This window comes from Mauremys mutica, chromosome 2 (assembly GCF_020497125.1).
Source record: "Mauremys mutica isolate MM-2020 ecotype Southern chromosome 2, ASM2049712v1, whole genome shotgun sequence".
NCBI classification, from domain to species: Eukaryota; Metazoa; Chordata; order Testudines; family Geoemydidae; genus Mauremys; species Mauremys mutica.
Window position 1 is genome coordinate 243,388,829 of NC_059073.1, and position 19,924 is coordinate 243,408,752.

General features: G+C 41.9%; 1 protein-coding gene across 11 annotated transcripts in view; it reads left to right on the forward strand.

Annotated features, from left to right (window-relative positions):
* THSD7A (thrombospondin type 1 domain containing 7A) overlaps positions 1-19,924 on the forward strand; it is a 549,183-nt gene that overhangs the window by 94,994 nt on the left and 434,265 nt on the right. For all 11 annotated transcript variants that reach the window (XM_045005791.1, XM_045005789.1, XM_045005783.1 and 8 more), the window contains one exon: positions 2,477-2,611. The gene's annotated coding sequence lies outside the window, so the exon portion shown is untranslated. The remainder of the gene's footprint in view (positions 1-2,476; positions 2,612-19,924) is intronic.

Sequence of the window (19,924 nt, forward strand, 5' to 3'; positions counted from 1 at the left end):
GGGGCGGAGCCGAGTCCAGAGGCTGGCGCCCCGGCTGTGAGGTTGGCAGCCCTGACCAGAAGTGGAGCCCAGGGAGTGGGACTGGCAGCTGGGGCTGGGTGGTGCTCTCTCCCTGCCCCTGTCGGGGCTGGCCCAGGCTCCAGCCATGCTCCCCTGAACATTCCTCTGCACCCTCCTAGTGCATAATGGAGGCACGGCAAGGAGAGCCATGTCTTGCTCCTGCAAGATCTTGCAAAGTGTACAGCAGGGCAGGGCCGGTGCAACCCATTAGGCGACCTAGGCGGTTGCTTAGGGCACTGGCATTTGGGGGGCAGCATTTCGGGTCCTACCATGGTGGCCGGATCTTAGGCCGCCCCGGTCGTCGTCGGCATTTAGGTGGAGGGACCCAGGGCAGGGGGGGCGCGGGGAGGGCCGCGTGCAGCAAGTAAGGGGGGGCGCAGCATGCAGGGGAACCACTCCCTGCCCCAACTCACCTCTGCTCTGCCTCCTCCCCGACCACACCATCACCGCTCCACTTCTCCCGCCTCCCAGGCTAGTGGTGCCAATCAGCTGTTTGGCGCCGCAAGCCTGGGAGGGAGAGAAGTGGAGCCGCGATGGTGTGCTTGGGGAGGAGGTGGAGCAGAGGTGAGCTGGGACAGGGAGCTGTTGCACAGCTCCCCGGGCTGGGGGGAGCTGCTGCGTGGGGGGGGCAGGTGTGCCAAGTTGCCACAGGACTTGGGGGGGTGGGGGCGGGCGCAAGGTGGAAGTTTTGCCTAGGGCGCGAAACATCCTTGCACCCGCCCTGCGGCAGGGAGTGTAAGATTGTAACTCCAACATAAGCGTGATAAGAAGCTACTTATTGGCATAAATAAGGTTGAGCTTTAGGCTAAATTAATCTCTTCTACACTGAGCTGAAGCAGTTTTTCTGCTCCTTGCATATCCAGTCTTTTACTTTCAAGAGCACAGGCTAAAATAGAGGTGACATATGGGTTGAGAATAGCCACTCTTGAGGACGTATAGGCAGAGGCAGAGATTTGCTTGATGTAGCAGAGATTGGGGGCACCCAGGGAGGTGGTTATGGCTCCCTGATTCTAAACTGGACCCAGTGTAGGATTAGAGCAGAGTGAGAGCTACTGTAATCTGTGCCAGCTGGTGTATGGTTCCTGCTGAGGATAGCTATCTTCCAACCCTGGATTCCTCCCCTCATCACTGGGTGCCATGGGCAAGAGTGGCATAAGAGTGAGATACACATGTTGTGGGCTTTCCCACACTGGGAGAATATTCAGCAGGGCCAATCGGGCCAGATTCCATCAGTGTGTCACAGAGGGGGTGGAGCGGAGGAGAATGTTAGCAAATATATGAGACACATAGGTATACTTTTCCCTCTTTGTCTTGGCTACTGGTCCTAGCTAGGAATAACTTGATGGTCTCACAACTGCCCCATATAAATGCATGATCAGGTTACCATTGCACTTCTGCTCATCCTTTTTTACTGATACTCTGTAGCTAATATGTGCTGGGTTAAGTTTGTAGTGGTTGGCCGTATGAATTGTGTTTCTCCCATCTGCAGATGGGACTTTATTAATATTTAGAAGCAGGAAAGGCTTTGTGCTAATTTATTTGGGGACAGTTAAGGAAGGAGGAGAGATGATGGATCATTCTATATAAACAAAATATAAAAATGCAGACTGAAAAAGCAAAAGTCTGCTTCAATTTATCTTGAAAAATATGGGATCAGATCAGAACATGATTCAGACGAATGTCAATTTAAATTAGAACTTTCAGGCTATGGCAAGTAATGTGATCAGATGGCATAAGGGGAAAAAAGGGGGAATAAAAGGTTCAAAACAGTTGTCTGGCAACAATTTTTCACACAAACAATAAAAAATGTGCGGCATGACCTCCCAGGCATTATTATGCTATGCAAGCTTAAATACTAAGTCGTTCAGGAAAATTACATAGTGTCCTGAGGCATACAGGGCAAAATGGGCCTGGAAAGAGGGTCAGTGAATTTATCTTCCTGCCTTAAAACTTGCTTATGCACAAATGTTGGAAATATTGATTTCAAAAAGCTAAATTCATTATTGGGTTGTGCATGATTTACATGGAGAGTCACCATACTATACCAATAGGCCAAATCAGGGGCGGCTCCAGGCCCCAGCACGCCAAGCGCGTGCTTGGGGCGGCAAGCCGCGGGGGGCGCTCTGCCGGTGCCGTGAGTGCGGCAGGCAGGCTGCCCTCGGTGGCTTGCCTGCGGAGGGTCTGCTGGTCCCGTGGCTTCGGAGGAGGACCTGCGGGAGGTCCTCCGAAGCCGCGGGTCCAGCAGACCCTCCGCAGGCAAGCCGCCGAAGGCAGCCTGCCTGCCGTGCTTGGGGTGGCAAAATGCCTAGAGCCGCCCCTGGGCCAAATACTCTTTTGTTTTAGTGAATGATCAGGAGGAACATTTGAAGGCAGCTTGTTAAAATCTTGCCTTTTCTATTTATCTTTTCATTTACAGGTTGTTGCTGAAATTGTTACTCTGGGGTTGGCTGACTTCTTGCTCATGTACTTCTGTCCCAGCATGCAGTGGAATAGTGACATCTGTATCACAGCTGCTCAGCACTGGAGAATAGAATCTTCTTATGATAAAAAGGTATGTTATCTCTTTCTCTCTTTTTTTTTAATGGAACAGATCTATATGGAATGCTAGCTTTATATCTTTCATGTCCTGAAAAATCTAAAATATTTTTGAGTTCTAGTAGCAAGAACTTGTTCTTAACTGGTAGGACTGTAACTATACTTGTGAACGCTGCTTTGCATAAGCCAATCTTTGGTAAAGGAAGTGACATAACATGATTGTTGCTTGGAGTAGGAAAAGTTTAAATTGGTGTGTCAATTAAACTTGGAACTTCAGAGTGTTACAGGTTTATGGTTTTGCTCCATATGTCTGATGATTAGGAGAGACCTTCCCCAGAGGACAAATAGCTAATTTACCATTGTGCATTTGACAAACACAAAAATTGATCACATAGCTGTGCAATTCATTACATATATATACATATATATGCCTGCATCACTTGCCCATTAACCATCTTCTAGAGACTTATTCTAAAATCAGAAATCCTCAGCTGTTTCAAACAGTTGCTATTTAAATAAATTTCCCTCTTCTTCCCCCCATCATGTGGAATTTATACCCCAAATTGCCCATACCCACGGCCTGGTGGGCAAGATTCATCTCTGGCCCAGTGACAGTTCTTCATGCTTAAAAAAATATCATGGCTTTAAAGTCCATTATCTTATGACTCTGCAGGGCTAGAGATGTGAACTTGGGGCATGGGTTTTTTAATGGGACCCAATTTCTACTCAAGATAACAAATCTTAAAGTCAACGATATTTTTATGTGGAGAAACTATTCAAGTCATTAGTAGGTTTGTTCTACATTTGTCAGTTTGCATTTTTTCTTTCCCACTGAGCCTGGCAGTGTTGCACTCTTGGTAGCTTAGGTACCTGTTCTTTATAGGCAGTAGGCTACAAGAAATATACCCAATAATAAAAATTAAACCAATATGGGACTCGATGCAGGAATTATTGGATAAGCTTTGTAGCCTTTATTATGGGGGTTGTCAGGCAAGATGATAGTTATGGCTTATAATTAGGCTTGGCAGGATTTGCTTTAAATCAATAGATGTCAGTCATTGCCGATTTTAGCTGACACACTGAAATGGGTGGGAAAAAATATCCATTGGTGTGCGTGCAGCCTCCCCCAGCAACTTGTGCCTGCAGAGATCGGGTCTCGCTGTCCCAGCAGTGGTGCAGGGAGGCCTCTGCAGCCCTGCTGCCATGGGAGTGGGAGAGTGGGGCTGTGACAGTGGAGCAGTAGCCATCTCACTGCGCTGCTGCAGGGCAGGAGAGACTGGATCCCCGGAGGCACCTAGTGCAGGGCAAGCTGTGGCCCTGACCAGGCACAGCAAAGATCCCCAACTGGAGTCACAAGTAGGATGACGAGCTTCCGGCCATGGGGGAGGCCACCCCACTGCTGAGTGTCTCCATCACCAGCCCCATAGCAATGCAGGGAGCCCTCTGCAGCTCTGCTATCACAGTCCCACTCACTAGTCTCGAGTGTGGGGGCCATCCTGGGGCAGGAACTGTTTAGCAGTTGGGTGTCTTCCCTCATGGCTGGGGACTGCTCCTTCTCCTCACTGCCATGGCCAGGCGTCTCTGCTCAATTAGGCCAGGAATGCAACTTGCATCTAAGTGTCTTGGGCCCTTTAGCCAAACAGAGCCCCCTGCAGCCCCACCGTCAGCACTGCCCTAACTTCAACCCACCCCTCCCCCATAATTTCCATAACTGTAAAAATAAATATAGTTAAAATTATAAAAAGAAAAATGGATGTTAATAGTCAAAATACAAAATAAAATAAAATTGAATTCTGCCAAATCCATCTATAATATTCTGGTTTATAATCTATGATCATTTAAAAAAAAACCCTCTCAAACATTCCTAAAATTGTGTTCTGTAAAATATTTCACACGTGCAGAATATATGATGATATGTAGGTATCACTGGCTTGTGTCTGTGATTATAGGCATATTCTTCAGTTGTTCCAAATTCACGACAGCTAAACCTTTATTGCCCCTCACACATACAGTCTATATGTATAAGTGTTTGGCACATACCTTCTGTTCAAATCTAGGTTGTTGCATTAAAACAGACTATTTTTCAGTAAAAATAGACAGTTGTACCAGAAAGAAGAAATTATCCTAACCTTCATAAAACACATGTATCAAATACTCCTGCGAATACTCTAAAACTTAGACCATTTAATGCTTTTTGTATTCCATCTTAATTTTATTTTAGAAATTAACAACAAAAAAACAGTAATATTTTAATGATGATTGCATGGGAGCAACTGACAATGAAATGAAGACTGTTCATTTATTGTCATGAGAACAGGAGGGAATGGTGATCTTTTTGATTGCTATATTGTATAAAAATAATTGGCTTATTATCATAATCATATTCTTTTTCACGATATCAAGGTCAAGTGCAATAGTATTAATCGTATGGGGACATATCAGTTTGCAGATGCTAGTAGGTATTAATTGAGGGAAATATGAGCTTCTATTACTTTTTATGGTGCTGATAAACATTACTGTTGAAAAGAGACAGGTGAACATCAAACCCAGAGGACCTTTACCATCACTCAAATTTCTTGCCATCTGTTTTTAAAACTCTAAATTCAGCCGAAGACTAGGAAGAGGCAGAATGTACTATCAGTATTGTTCTCGTTTGCACCAGACACTAAAAGTTTTATTTTCTGAGTTGCTTCTTCAAAAATATGTTATTCTCAAGATAATTACAGTATAGGGTACATTTTCAGAAAGTTCGCTGGGGTTTTAACTTGTGATTCCTATTGGGAAGTATGCAACCTAAATCCCACATCATTTGAAAGTGTATTCCTGTGCCATGATGTAAAGAAACTGATCTTGACTTCTTACGTATATTTCATTTTTGAATCACTGAAATCTTAATTTTTTGAGTACATTTTCCTTGGGCATCTCTAGTCTAGCCTCCTGCATAATACAGGAACACCACATTTTATCTTTTAAAATATTTTCCAGTAAAATGATGAAGTTATAAAATGTGCTTGGATACTATGGTGCTGGGTGCTATAGAAAACCCAAAGATAAGATTCACTGATGTTCAGTGGTCCAGAGGAGCTCTGACCAGTCCATACTATCTACCCAAATCGTAAATAGAGACATGGAGAAGAGCATACACCAGTCATAGTTTACACAACTGCAGGCAAAGTGACAATCTGTGAAAGATTAAACTACCCAGTGACCAAATAATCCTTTTTTTAAGATTCACAAAACAGAGCGGTGGCTGTGGCATCTAAAAAAGAAACTCTTCCCAGGGTTCTCCAGTGACTTACATTGAAACATTGCATTCTTTTGCAGTGTCTCAGTTGTTGTGACTGATAGCAGCTGTATATTGACAGAAAATACGTTTTTAAACTTGCACTGTTAAAAAAAATGCACTGTTAAGCCCTATTAACTAAGGAGCTATATGAGCGGCACTAAGTAGTATCATCTCATCACAGAAAAAGTGAGGCAATTTTTATTGCAATCATATTGTTTCCAAAAGTGCATCTGGTGAACATGTCCAGTGTTTCAGTTTTCATAGTCCATAGTGCTTCACTCTGGTATGGATCTTTTCACTGTCGATTCATTAGATAGTAAAGCATTGTGTAGCATTGTAAATAGGAGCTGTGATGCAACAGATTTGTTTTGAATATACAATCAGATGCTGATAACTTGTTTCTGTAGTGCTTTTCTCTGATCCTCTGGTTGGATGTTGCCAAGTACATTGAAGGAAGGAAGTGGTTCCTGGAATTGTTTAAATAGTAAATGAATGCTTTTAAATTACTAAAATAGTTACGTGGGAACTCTTAAATCCACTACTAAGCACTAAAACACAGGCAACATTATTTTAAAGTAGATTAATTATTTGAACTGGCAAGAAGAAAGCAGTTGTGCTCTAATCTGTAATGAGTTTCCCACAGTCCCAGTGATCTACCTGCAAGGAGCTCATTGCACAATCTCTTTCCCCTCTGTTACCAGATTTGCCCGTTACTTTGAGCTATGCTCATTTATTAGGGTTACTCTTCTGTGGTGGCGGTGTGTTCTGTAATTCTATCAATGTACTGCTTGTGTCACTTGTGTTTTCATATGGAGCCTACTTCTCCCTGCTGCAAGTTCCCTCCCAATGGAGCTATCCTGCAGGACCTAGGTTCCCCAGGGCTGTGTGCCTCCAGCCCCAGAACTGGATGCGCGCGCACACACACACACACAGAGCAAGTCTGAGTGGACCCGATCAATCAGTACTTTCAAGCTGACCCCTTATATATGCCTGGACTCAGTGGGCTGGGTCAAGCAGCACTTTCAAGCTGTCACCCTTGTATGCCACAGGTACCGCACCAGAATAGAGTAAGCCTGGGTAAGTAAGGTTGGGTCGAACAGCCCTTCCAGGCTGCCACCCCTATATGCCCCTGGACTCAGTAGTCTGGGTCACAGGTTCAGCACGTCCCTATCCCCACTTTCACGTTACAGTTGTACTGGTAGTAACCCACTTGATGCGCAAACCCCACAGTATTTTTGGCGCTACAGGGATCTTTAGCTTAGGTAAAAGAAGTGTTGCTGCAGAGTAAATGGGGAAGCTATAACACAAAAGAGTAAAGTTCAGAGAGAGAGAGAGAGAAGCAACCAGCTTATTCAATAAATAACTTTTATGGTTAATAGTGATAACCACACAAGGAGAGCCTAAACCAACATAACAGTTTTACAAAAGTCATATATAGAAAACTATAAAGTTATACCTGAGGTAGAAAAGAACACAGAGAGAGAGAGAGAGAGAGAGAGAGAGAGAGAGAGCTGGCGTCTCACCCATTCTCTGAAGCTTGAACTGGTCGAGGTTCCCAGGTGGTGGTGGTAGCTCAGGGTCCTGAGTGCTGGAGACAGGCAGAGCCCCCAGCATGATCAGTCAGGAGAAGTTGAAATCCCAGTGGAACTGATGCAGAGTTGGATCCATGCATCAGAACACTTACTGGAGTGTGGGTAGGGTTTTTGTAGGGAAACAACAATGGTTCAAATGAGAACACTAGATTTGTTTATGGGAAAACTGGTGACTCAGGGATTTTCTTTAGGCTAGACAATAGGAGCTGATCACTCTTGGCTATGGGTGGTGTTCTTTCCAGGGAGCTCACAATGCAGTTAGGCAGCTTCAGTATTTTGGATATCAATCAAGGATTCATTACTAGAATTGGTTTGATAACTGCTGAGCTGGGTGTGGGCAGGCGTAGGTTCATTAGCATCTGGAGCAGAGATCCCCCATCATGCAGTGCTTCCCTGCTTTTCTGATCCCAGAGTTCAGTGCGGTTCTCTGTTCTCTATTCTATATGGTAATGGAGATACCTCCCTGTCCCATCTTTGATGCAGATGAGGCTAGGGGAGTTGCCTTAATCCTATCACCCTGGTCAGGAGGGGTCTAGGTGTGTCTCCCACTGCCCTTCACTGCTCTCTGCAAGTCTTTTCTCTGATCGGTGTTCGTTCAATCACAGGCTGGATACTGCACCCTGGTTCCCCAAGAACACAGAGCTGCCTGGTATCACCTCATAGTTGCAGCCATAATGGCATGTTTCATGGCATAGCTATGAGCAGTAGAAATGGAGCTGATTCAGAAAGACAACATTGTATAGAATCACATTCAGAAGATTTGCAACAAGGCCTAAAACCTTTATTTTTTAGTGAAAATTTAGATTCTGCGTAAGACTTACTGGTCTGACTGAGATCAGAATATGGCACAACTATTTAAAGAACTGGAGGGAGAAAAAAGGGTGAGTGGAGCTGCAATAAAACTGTGTATTTTTAAAATGGAAAGCTATAAGGTTATTGACCATGCAATTTATTATGTATAAATGTACATACATTTAAGTACGAAAGTTGTTTTCTCTTAGCTGTTAAAATATGTCTGTTGCTTTGAAGTGAAAGGAAGAACTTTAGTCAGAACATAAAGAAATAACCCGTTGGGGCAAATTTATCCTCAAGAACAGCAGATCTTTTTGTTTGCTTGTTTGTTTTGCTGGGGACTAGAGCAGGTTTGGAGCTCACTCACAGAAAAGGTTTAGATCTAGATCCAACAAACAGATCATATTAGAAAAGTCAGATAGAGGCGCAAAGGATTCAATTAAATGGTAAAAATTCCATTAAACAACCTGATTATTTGAAACAGCAGTATTTTACAGATGCTGCTGTAATGAGAACTACAAAAATATATTTTCTGTTGTGCATATAGCTGTGAGCCATGGAATCATTTTAATAACTACTGTGAATTTTCCATCTGTATCAGAGATAAAGATTTAAAACTCTTCAAAATTGAGATTGCTAAAAGGATCCACATTTTTTGCTGCTAACTCATAGACTTTAAGGCCAGAAGGGACCAGTGTGATCATCTTGTCTGACCTCTTGTACATTGCAAGCCACAGAACCTCACCCACCCACTCACTCATGTAGTAGGCCCATAACCTCTGGCTGAGTTACTGAAGTCCTCAAATCTTGATTTAATGATTTCAAGTTACAAAGAATCTACTGTTTTCTCTAGTTCAAGCCAGCAAGTTACCTGTGTCCCTGTAGCAGATGAAGATAAAAAAACCAGTAGGTCTGATCCAGTCTGATTTGGGGGAAAATTCCATCCTGACCCCAAATATGATGATCAGTTTGACCCTGAGCATGTGGGCGAGACCCACCAGCCAGACACCCGGGGAAAAAATTCTGCGCTAATAGCAGACATGGAAAGGCTATAAGCCATTCTAGGCAATCTCATCATACCATCCCCATCATAAATTTACCAAGCTCAGTCTTGAAGCCAGTTAGGCTCCCCCTCCCCACCCTGCTCCAATTACTCCCCTTGGAAGACTGTTCCGGAACTTTGCTCCTCTGATGGTTAGAAACCTGAGTTAGCACTTGATGTTTAAAAAATGTTGGTAATGTTCTATTGCCACCATACCATTGTGAGTATATTTGACACTTTGGCATAGCTGTCAAGGTTCATGCAGCTCCATGTATGACATTTCTAATAATGAGAAACAGTCCTTGAGTTTCCTCTCAGGGTCACCCACAGCAGTGGGAGCAGGTGTGAGGAAGGCACACCCATATTCTTTGCATGCTTCAGAATCAGGAATTTGGAATTTGGAAGCAGACCAGTGTATTGGAAGAGATTGATTGCAGAATTGGAGGAAGGGTGATGGGGGTTTTACTAGAGGGAGGGAGTCCAGAAAAGAATTATTAGAGGGGGAGAGAGCCTGGGTGGGATATCAGTAAGGCAGGAGATCCTGATGCAGCCTACAAGGAAGGATGTGGATGGGCTGTTAGGAGCTGTTGGGCTGTAATGGGAGATGTAGATAGGTAATGGATGGGGGTGTGAGGTGCTTGGGGAAGACACCATTTTAACAGCATCTAATTCTGTGACCCACACCCTTAATCTCTTTACCTTCCTGCCAGAAAATGCCACCTCCTTCTTTTCAGTGCCAGTGCTCTATTCTAGAAGGGATAGAAGACAGTGGGAGAGGTGTCAGGCTTCTCTGCTGTCTGAAAACTAGGACATTCCCCTGTAACCAGGGGGAGAAATGATAGCTGGTCACCTGCAGCCCTTGCAAGATCTGTTAGATGCATGACAAGGCTACCAAATGTATGAGTGCCATGCAAGATGTGTGATCCTTACTAGTCTGAATAAGTATAATAAAACTAGAATGTGCAACAAGTATTCATATTCTCAGCTACTGTGAGATCTAGCTGTCATGATTGAAGGCCTTCCTGAACCTCAAGTGGAATGGTAGTCTGAATGCCTTCTAAAATTTTTCATATTTGCCTGATGGTATTGATTACCATTTAAATCCTTGTCAATAATTTTTAAATTAACCATTGGGTTCCGTCTTTGGGGGATGGAGAGTTCCATTTTTGAGGAGAGACAGAAGAAGGTTAGTCAACTAAGGCTTGGTCTACACTAGAAAATTAGGTCAGTTTAACTATGTTGGTATGGGGAGTGAAAAATCCACCCCCAAATGGTATTGTTAAGATACCTAAATCTCCATGTAGACAGCGCTAGGTCAATTGAATAATTCTTCCACCAACCTAGCTATCATCTCTCAGGGAGGTGGATTACCTATGCTAGCAAGAGAACTCCTCCTTTTGGCATAGGAGGTAATGTCTACACTGAAGCACTACAGCGGTGCAGCTGCAGTGGCTCAGCTGTGCCGCTGTAGCATTTTAAGTGTAGACATATCATAAGACTATGGCTACACAACACATTTCTTTCAGGGGCATGAAGAACATGTACTCACATAGCCCTGCCTAGCATGTAGACAGTGGGGTATGGCTTAGGTGAGTAGAGTACACACATGCCTGAAGGGTGTGGGTCTGTACCCAAGTATATACCCTATATGGCTCTATATTCACCCAACCTGTGCCTTCACATCTACACTGCTATTTTTAGGCATGAAGTGTCCCATTACCTGACAGCTGCTGAAGCCTGTCCCTGCCTCAGGAAAAGACCCCGGCAGCAGGGAAAGACTTTGGCGCTGGAGAAGGGCTCTGACAGGGGATGCAGTGAGGCTATGCTCAGCCTTTTCTCGCTGCCTCCTCCCTGCCCAGAGCCTTTCACTGACATGGGTAGCTACACACTGCATTGTCAATGCAGCTTGATTTCCACTGCAGCATATAGCTACACATACCCTACCCGCCACTGAAAGTGTTGTGTAATGTAAACATAGCCTTTATAAAGAAAAACTATGGCAGCACTTTCTAAACCTCTCGCCTGCTTCACTGTTAGTGAGTCAGGAGCAAATAGACTAGTGGGCAGAGTGCAGGTAAGGCTATAAAAGTATCCTATTGATACCCCTCTGTGTATGGTGTGCGCATATATAGTTATGTATGTGTGCCTATATATATGCACACACATTTGTATATTGCTGTAGTCAATTTCATTTACAATTACAAAGCCAGATTAAGTCATTAAAATCCATAGAATTATTCAGGCTTTACACAAATGTAAATTAATTTAGATCTGGTTATCTGTGTGCATTTTATATTTATATATATATATATAAATATAAAACTTTCTACATCATAACAATACGCATACCTTTTATATTAAACTATTCAGGTAACAAGGGCAGTAGTAATAAAAATGTGTTGTATTAATGTTGTAAATAAAAAGGGATGTATCTTGGCTTAAAATTTTCATTGTAATCTTGGCTATACATTGGTCAAATTACCAAGGTGACATGGAACCCAAAGATGATGATAGGTGTATATTTTACTAAACAAATATAGTACTATGTGCATTTATCAACTGTGTGGTCTGAATGTGTTTCTCAGAAGCATATGGTATAGATAGAATATGTAGTTTTTTTTTCCTGTATACACACATGCTATTTTTGGGAGGAGAGGGGGTGATTCTAAGGCAGATGGGAATATCTGTGATACATTTTTATGTAGTCTTTTGATATAGGTACTAAATTTTAGATAACTCATTTTTGAGAGTAGTAGGCACTACTGGAATCAATTTCGTGACTAAATCCAGAAATCTGATAGGCAGCATGGGTCAGTGGATTAGGAATTAGGCTGGGAGTCAAGAAACCTGGGCTGTATTTTTGGCTCTGTCAACTTTGAGCAAGTCACTTCACTTCTGTTTCCTTGTCCACTCTTTGTCTGCTCTTTGGGGAGGGACTGTCTCTTACTGGGCTTTGTGTAGTGTGTGGCACAATGGAACTCCAGTCTTGGTTGGGACTGTTGGATGCTATTTTAATACAAGTAGTAGTAATCTCTTTTCTAGAGGCCTTGATACATTTTTCTCTTTCTATTAACTCCAAAATAAAAAGCAAACATTTTAATGTGCAGTGTACCAAAAAAGTCGTGGGCAGAATTAGAGCTGGTCAGGAATTTCATATGGGAGTAATTTTCTGACATAGGAAAACTTAAATTTCAACAAACTTTCAATTTTTTCATCAGAAAAATATAAATGAAGTATGTTGTTTTGGGTTCACTTGACCCAAATCAGAAGATTGCCCCAAAATATTTAGTTTAGAATCAGTTTAAAAAAACAACAGTGCATTAAAGCATTAGCACATTGCCTTATGGGAGCTGTAGTTTGAGCCGCCCATTGTTTCCTATGGGCCGGGCTCCCTGAAGGATGTCTCCCACAATGCAATGCAGACACAGCTAACTGAATTGGTGCTTCACATGACTGAGTGCAACGACAGATGTAGCCCTTCTAGGGAGCCTGATGCTGCCATTCTCCCCTTTGGGCCAGGATCCCCAGTTGGACTACATCTCCCACGCAGTACAACCCATAGGAGACAGAGGGGCCTGAACTACAACTCCCATAAGGCAAGAGAAATACAGTTTAATGTTGATCTTACTCAGAATCATTTCAAGACAATTCAACATGTTGGAACAAAATGTTTCAACATTCCCAATTTTTTTTTGGCATTTTCATTCTGCAAAAAATTTCAATTTTTGGATGAAAAAAACATATTGAAATGTCAGTATTTCCCGTGAGATGGACATTCTGAAGTTTTCTTAGCTCTAGACAAAAGACTTGGAATGGATATAGAACCCTCACTACATACTATGTGAGTAGATATATTGTGTATTTCTTTATCATAATGTACTTAATTTGGGGTTTGTCAGTTTCAAACATCTCCTACTCTTTGCTAGTGTTATGTTAGGAAATGTGTTATTTGTGTTCTTTTCTATAAATTAAGAATTTTCTTGCAAATGTTCATACTAATGACTAATTTCCTTTTTTCTATATGGGGTGGGGAGGGGGGGTGAAGAAATGTTCCAATGATCTGAAGCAAGTAATGGTAATGTAGTAATTTATCTTGCTACTTGTTTCTTGTGGTTAGCTATCTTGAACATTCTTTTCATTCTGTTTCCTTATGCAGAAAAGTTTGTTTGCTTAAGAGGTAGTTGGGGGTTGCTTAGTTGGGGACTGACTGCACCCTGTGGTGAATGTAAGTTACATAGTGACACTACTAGCTTCTGCCAAAACTGAAAATGCATTTGGAAGACTTTGGGAAGACTAATATATTCAGGCTAAAGGTCATATAGCTACAGGGTTACGCGGAGACAGGTCACTTGTACCCTAGCCCAATTGGGACAGGGGCATAGGCCCAATCAAGATTGTACCTTGTCCCAGACAGTGGCACTTGGATTCCTAAGGTACCCTGTCCTGAGAGGAAGATAGGCCCTATATGCTTTGTCTGTCACAATATTAGCACCCTAGTAGTCAGCCATGAGCCTTAAGGGTTGTAGACTACATGGAGGAAAGACCGTTTGAATAAATTTGGCCAGGACTGTCTACCTGTTGTTCCATTTTAATGGAGAGAGCTGAATAAAATTGTGATCTTTTTGTTTACCAAACAAAAATATCTATTTCCTCATTATTAGTAGCATTCCATTTGGCAAAGACCATCCTCATGCTGCTCACTGCAGAACTGTCCTTTCTGCACTATAGAGTGCCCAGCTTGCTTGCCAAATTGTGATAAAATAGTGGTAGCAAAGTTACGTAACTTGCATCTAAAACTCTCGCATCACATTCAGTAATGTATGTAAAGGCTTGCAATTTTTTAAACGAACTGAATATTCATCTTCCATTTCAGAGAAATATCTATAGAGTGAGTTAGCAATGAAGGCACAGGAACACAATAAAACAAATTTAATTGATTTCCTGTTCAAAATATGTACAGTGAGAATAGTTTCCAAATCACTTGCAGTACTTTCTATAAGTTGAATAACATTTTCAGAAACTGTCTCTCTTAGAAATATCATAAAACCAGAAAAGCTCAAGGGCAAGTTGGTGCTTCGGTGACTGATGATGTGTCTATCTGGCAGCTCAGTCAATGTGAATAATAGATGTTTTTTATGAGACTTATTACTAGAAAATGCAGAAATGATATCCAATGATAAAAACATTCTAGTAAGAAAGAAAGGAATCTGGTTAAATGGGAAAAGTTAATTTTTATTTTTTTTGTTGGCTTTTCATTCTTTTGCCTTGTGACTCTGGTGTATCTGCTGTTAGTGAATATGCGAAATCCTAACTTGCTTAATAGAGTAATTAAAGTAGAGACAAACTAAGAAAGTTATGTAACAAATTCTTCTGAAGTATAAAACAAATTATAGCCATATAAAAAAAATTAAAATGGTTTCCCAGGGATGCAGATCCCATCGGATGCCACCTTTAAAGTACTGTATGTACTCGATCAAAAGCCGATTCATCTATAAGTTGACACCCCCCCCAGATGGATAAATAAAAAGGGAAAAATTTTATAACCCGTTCATAAGCCGACCCTATAATTCAGGGGTCAACAAACTTTGGCTCCCGGGCCATCAGGATAAGCTGTTGGCGGGCCAAGATGGTTTGTTTACCTCGAGCATCCGCAGCCACAGAGGTAAACCTAAGTAAACAAAGTGTCCCAGAGTGCCAACTGCTTACCCTGACAGGCTGGGACAGCAACTGGTGGGGAAATTTTTTTGGAGGGGAGGAGCTGGGAGTCAGGGGAGTAACCCCTGTGACCACCCCCCACATGACCCACCCCTAGCCTGGGACTCTCCCCATCCCATCCTTTCCCACCTTATCTGGGGAGGATGTCTCTGACCTGGCTGGAGCTGCTCCAGCAGGCTGGGCAGCATGGTCACAGCCTTCTCCACTAGGCCAGACCGGGTGGCGCAGCTGCAGCATAGCATGTTCCAGCGGGCTGGGATGAGCGGTATGGCTGCAGCCTGCCAGCCCCAGAGCTGCAGCTGCTTCGGAGGCTGCGGGGAGAGCAGTGTGGCCAGAAGTGGAGAGAATCTGGGCCCGCCTCTTCCCTTCTGGCTGTTCTGCCTCTCTTTGCTCCCTCTGTTAGGGGGAGGGGCTGTGTCCCATCTCTCCCTCTCTATACCCGTTCATAAGCCGACCCCCTTCTCTGGTGATTCCTTTTTTTACTACAAAAATGTGGCTTATGAATGAGTATATATGGTAGTTCTTTGAAAATGTTTGTAAAAATTCTTCCCTTTTTCCCTGTGTATATTCACTTTTGCTTGTTTTCATAGGAGGAGGGGGGGATTTTGCTACTTCTTACCACGGCAAGTGCTGCAACCCCCACTCCCCCCACCCTAAGTTTAGTGACAATGAACTCGATTATTTTTTGACTGGTGCATTATCAACTGTTGTTGATTGTTAGCTAAGTCCACTTGTCAGAGTCAGAGGTACATTAAATCTAGGGAGGAGCTGTGGGAAAGATCCTGAAAGAAGGCTAAGGTAGGCAGAAGTCCAGGATGGGAGCAAGGCATCTGAAAGAGCAGACCTTAGCTGAGGTTGGGACAAGGAGTTATGTTTCTTGGAGTTTAGTTTATTAGACTTTTTCCTTACCTCAGGGGAGGAGGGACTTTAATGCCACCTGGCTGGAGGGCCGAGTCACAAGAAGAGGCAGATCACTGCAGGGCTGGAATGTCTGTTGGCAGGGGCCTACGTGAGGAAAGTCTGCTATGCCATGTCCAGCCATAAAGGGATGTACAACCTTAATAATTTTACAGGTTCAAATTTATTGATAATTAGGGGTCCTCAAATAATCAAGCTTGACTGAGTTTATGAAGCAACTGTTAGCACTTAACAGAAAAGGCGGCATACCTTACCAGTGTCTGTTAGAACTGATCCTGCAGCCTGATGACAAGTCTGATTCCAGATTGTCTGCGTCCTTCCTGCACTTGGTATGATCAGTTGGGATGCCCAGCCTTGCCATAATTAATTCCTTCTATGCTACCATGAAGACACTTCTCAAATTCTCCACACGTTTTTGCCAATTTAACTACTTTACATTTTCCTCACCACACTGGTCTGACATTCTTTAAGCTTTCCTTTCATTTCTTGCAAGTTATGAACCAAGGACACATTTAAACTACTCAGATTCTCAAACTGCAATTTTTAAATTCCACATTCTCTTTTTTTTTTTTAAAGAGCCTCATCCACTTCATTGACTTTTTTCCATCTTCTTAACCTGTAATTCAAAGTTTTACATGCCATGATAGACACTGACCCGCCTTCCCTTCAGCTCATTGTCTCTGACTTTCTTTTCAACCTCTAATGTGAACAGTGAACACACATAATACCCTGGGTTGGATTTCTGAGTTGTGTCCAGTGCAAACAAAGCTCACCCATAGTCAATGGTATATTTTCTTATAGATGATTCAAGAACTCCTTTAGTATTTATTGATCATCATCAGCCAGCATGTTACTGTTTCTGGCATTTTGCCAAGTTAGAGTCTCACTTTATGTATTTTGATTTATTAAAAGTTTCCTGCCACAGACACCTGGTTGCAAGGTCCACTGGGTATGTTACAAACCAGGACTTGTGACAATCAGAGTCGAGCTCTACACTCCCACTATCCTATTCTTGACAAGAAGGTTATTGGGATCCCAGCTGTGCCTTCAATTTGTAATCAGTACAAATTTATAATCAATTTTACGGGTTCAAATTTACTAATAACTAAAGAGACCTTAGATAACCAAGCTTGATTGAGTTTTATTAAGCAATTGTTAGTAAGTGCATAACAGAAAAGGCATATATTGCCAAAATCTGTTAGAACTGATTCTGCAGTCTCATGAGACATCTGATTCCAGCCTCTTTGGTTCTAATAACTGTTTATACCTTGCTATATTTATAATCAGTATGTTTACAATCCCATTTGTTCTCCTTTCCATATCATGGATAAAAATATGTTCCCAGCACATGATTTGGACATCTGCCGCTTACTCATGCCCTTGCAATTAGCATATTATATTTATATATGCTTTTGTTTATTGCAGTTAGAACATTGCTCACTAAATCAAAAGAACAGGGTCAAAGGTTTTTATATCTGTCTTAATAACTACAGCAAGCAGGTATTTTTCCACATCTTAGCGTGGCTATTATTGTAAATAGTGGTCCTTTTAGATTATTAATGGACAAAACATCAAATTGTCAAGCTCAAGTTTGGTTTATTAATCAAAGACTAGACATCTAAGATCAAACTGCACAAACAGAATGGTGATACATATCAACTGATCTGGGGTACCAGGCCAGTCTACTTGTACTGGGTCGAATTTGGGTCACAAGGTCTCTCTTATACATTACTTGTTTTTGAATATTACAGTTTGTGGCTAACTACATAACTTATTATCCAATCACTACTAAAGGGCAACTTGTTGACTACATGGCTTAAAACATTCCACTATGCCTTATATTTCTGTCCAAACAACTTCGGCCAATGCAACTGAATGCAACTACTTCATTTTGCACTTTTGCATTTGGAATATTTTATATGCCTGCAAAACTTATTCCTTTCTTGTGGTTTTAGCATAGCACAACTTAAAAATAGGTTGAGGTATATTATATTCTTATAGTTTAAAACAATCTAGCTAGTACATTTCCTCTGTGTGCACGTCTCTCTCTCTCTCAACATTACTTACAAGGCTTTGTGGGAGTTCTTAAGCATAGCCAGGATAAATGCTTAGGCTGTAGGCCTTATGTGTCAGCACTACAAAGCGTTATGGATACTCTCACAAACAAGATCCTGTAACAGTATGACCTGTAGGTCAACAGCGGGGAGTTGACTCTTTCACAGCAGGTAAATAACATGATCAATATATAATACTTTCGGTCTGAAAACTGAAAAAGTGCATCCTAAGCCACTTACCTAAGCTAGACACCTTAAACTTTAAAAGGGTATTCTTTCTTCTTGACTTACAAGTGCAGTGCGTGCAGAGAATGGGGAAAGCTGCTGGTGCTACTCTTGAGGGGATTGCTTGGATCTCTGCCATGGCTACCGCTCTTTCCACATGGTTGCTACAGGCCTGCAAAGCAAAAATGTATGTTACAGGTGGTGCAGAACTGTCCTCCGACAGGTGGAACTTTAGGTAGGTGGTATTGAGCCACAGGCACCACAGTCCAATTTCTTGACTTGCTTGGAGAGCGTGCATGCCTGCCACACCAGTTCCCAAGTGCAAGGACTGCCATTGTTTCTGTCCTTTGTGAGGTTTACAGAACAGGGAGGGCTCCCATGCTAAGGCAAGATGCAATCTGGCTCTATTTTTACCTGTCTGAATGTTTTCCTTTTGATATTCATGCAAACTATTCTCCTTTCATGGACTTCTACATGTATTACAAGTTGGCAGTGTTTAGTTTCTTTTATATTGCATTTCTCTACTTTGGGAAGAAGAAACAAATATCTGGAGGGAAGCATCAGAGCTCCTTCTTTTTCAGGTGTGCCTGTTATGTTGATGCATCAAGTGAATATTTAATTTTTCCTGTGGAATTTATAAATTGACTTTTTTCCACTTTAACAGCCAAAGGGCTGCCTTTGCTATTTAGAATCCTGTGAAGTAACATGAACCTTTCCTCAATTTCAATATTTGATTGCATGTGTGTATCCACTCAGTCATACATATTCACCTAGTCAAATATTATGCAGAATATGCATCTATTTGGCTAAATAAAATGTAAAGAAGACGACTGTACTGGTCAGAATCCTTAAAATTCCTCCTGGCCTGCAGAAAGGGAGTTACAAAATCAAAAACAAAAAAATGCATCTACAGAAACTTCATTTTATCCAGTGAAATTCACTCTGCAAGACAAATGAAATGGCAAAGCTCCATGGGCTTGTTATGCACTGTTACATCAATTTAACATTGGTTAACTCCACTGAAGTGGAAAGTTGAGGAGTAACTCAGTTGAGAATCATATCCCAGGACAGCATACTCAGACAAGTTTTGTGACCGCCTAAACACTTTTTAAAAAAAATTCTTGATGGTTTTCCCCCTAGTAAAACTAGGTTAAATTTCTCAAACTTAAAATAATGGATTTGCTGTTAGAGGAAAGTAGCTACCATATTCATGCTAGGCATACCTTATGGCTGCTCTCTGATGCTATAAATATTTACTGCTGAGCATAGTCCCACTGCAAGGCTCTTAGTTTATTTTGTGTGGTATTGTTATGTGATAGTATACAGCAGAAATGTTTCATCCTATAAAGAGATGCATCTCTGTATATGCCATGATTCCTATTTGTAATAATGAAGTGTTCTGATATCCTTTTAACCTAAAGGAGCAATAACATTGTAAAATTAAGCTTTGAATCATTTTTTTTATTTAAAAAAAAGTTTTTTCTGCTTACTTAACTTATTCCTTAAATATGATTTTGTTCTAGTAATATCAGTTCTGTTTCTTATAAAATATTTTCTTTTTGTTCTGTATCTACACATTGTCTAGAACAGTAATGCTCAGACCTCAGTACTTCAGGAGCCAAATAGCTATCAACATTACCCAAAAGAGCCACAGTAGGGTGAATTCATTGTTTCTATCTATCTATATTAGTCTCACGGCAAAATG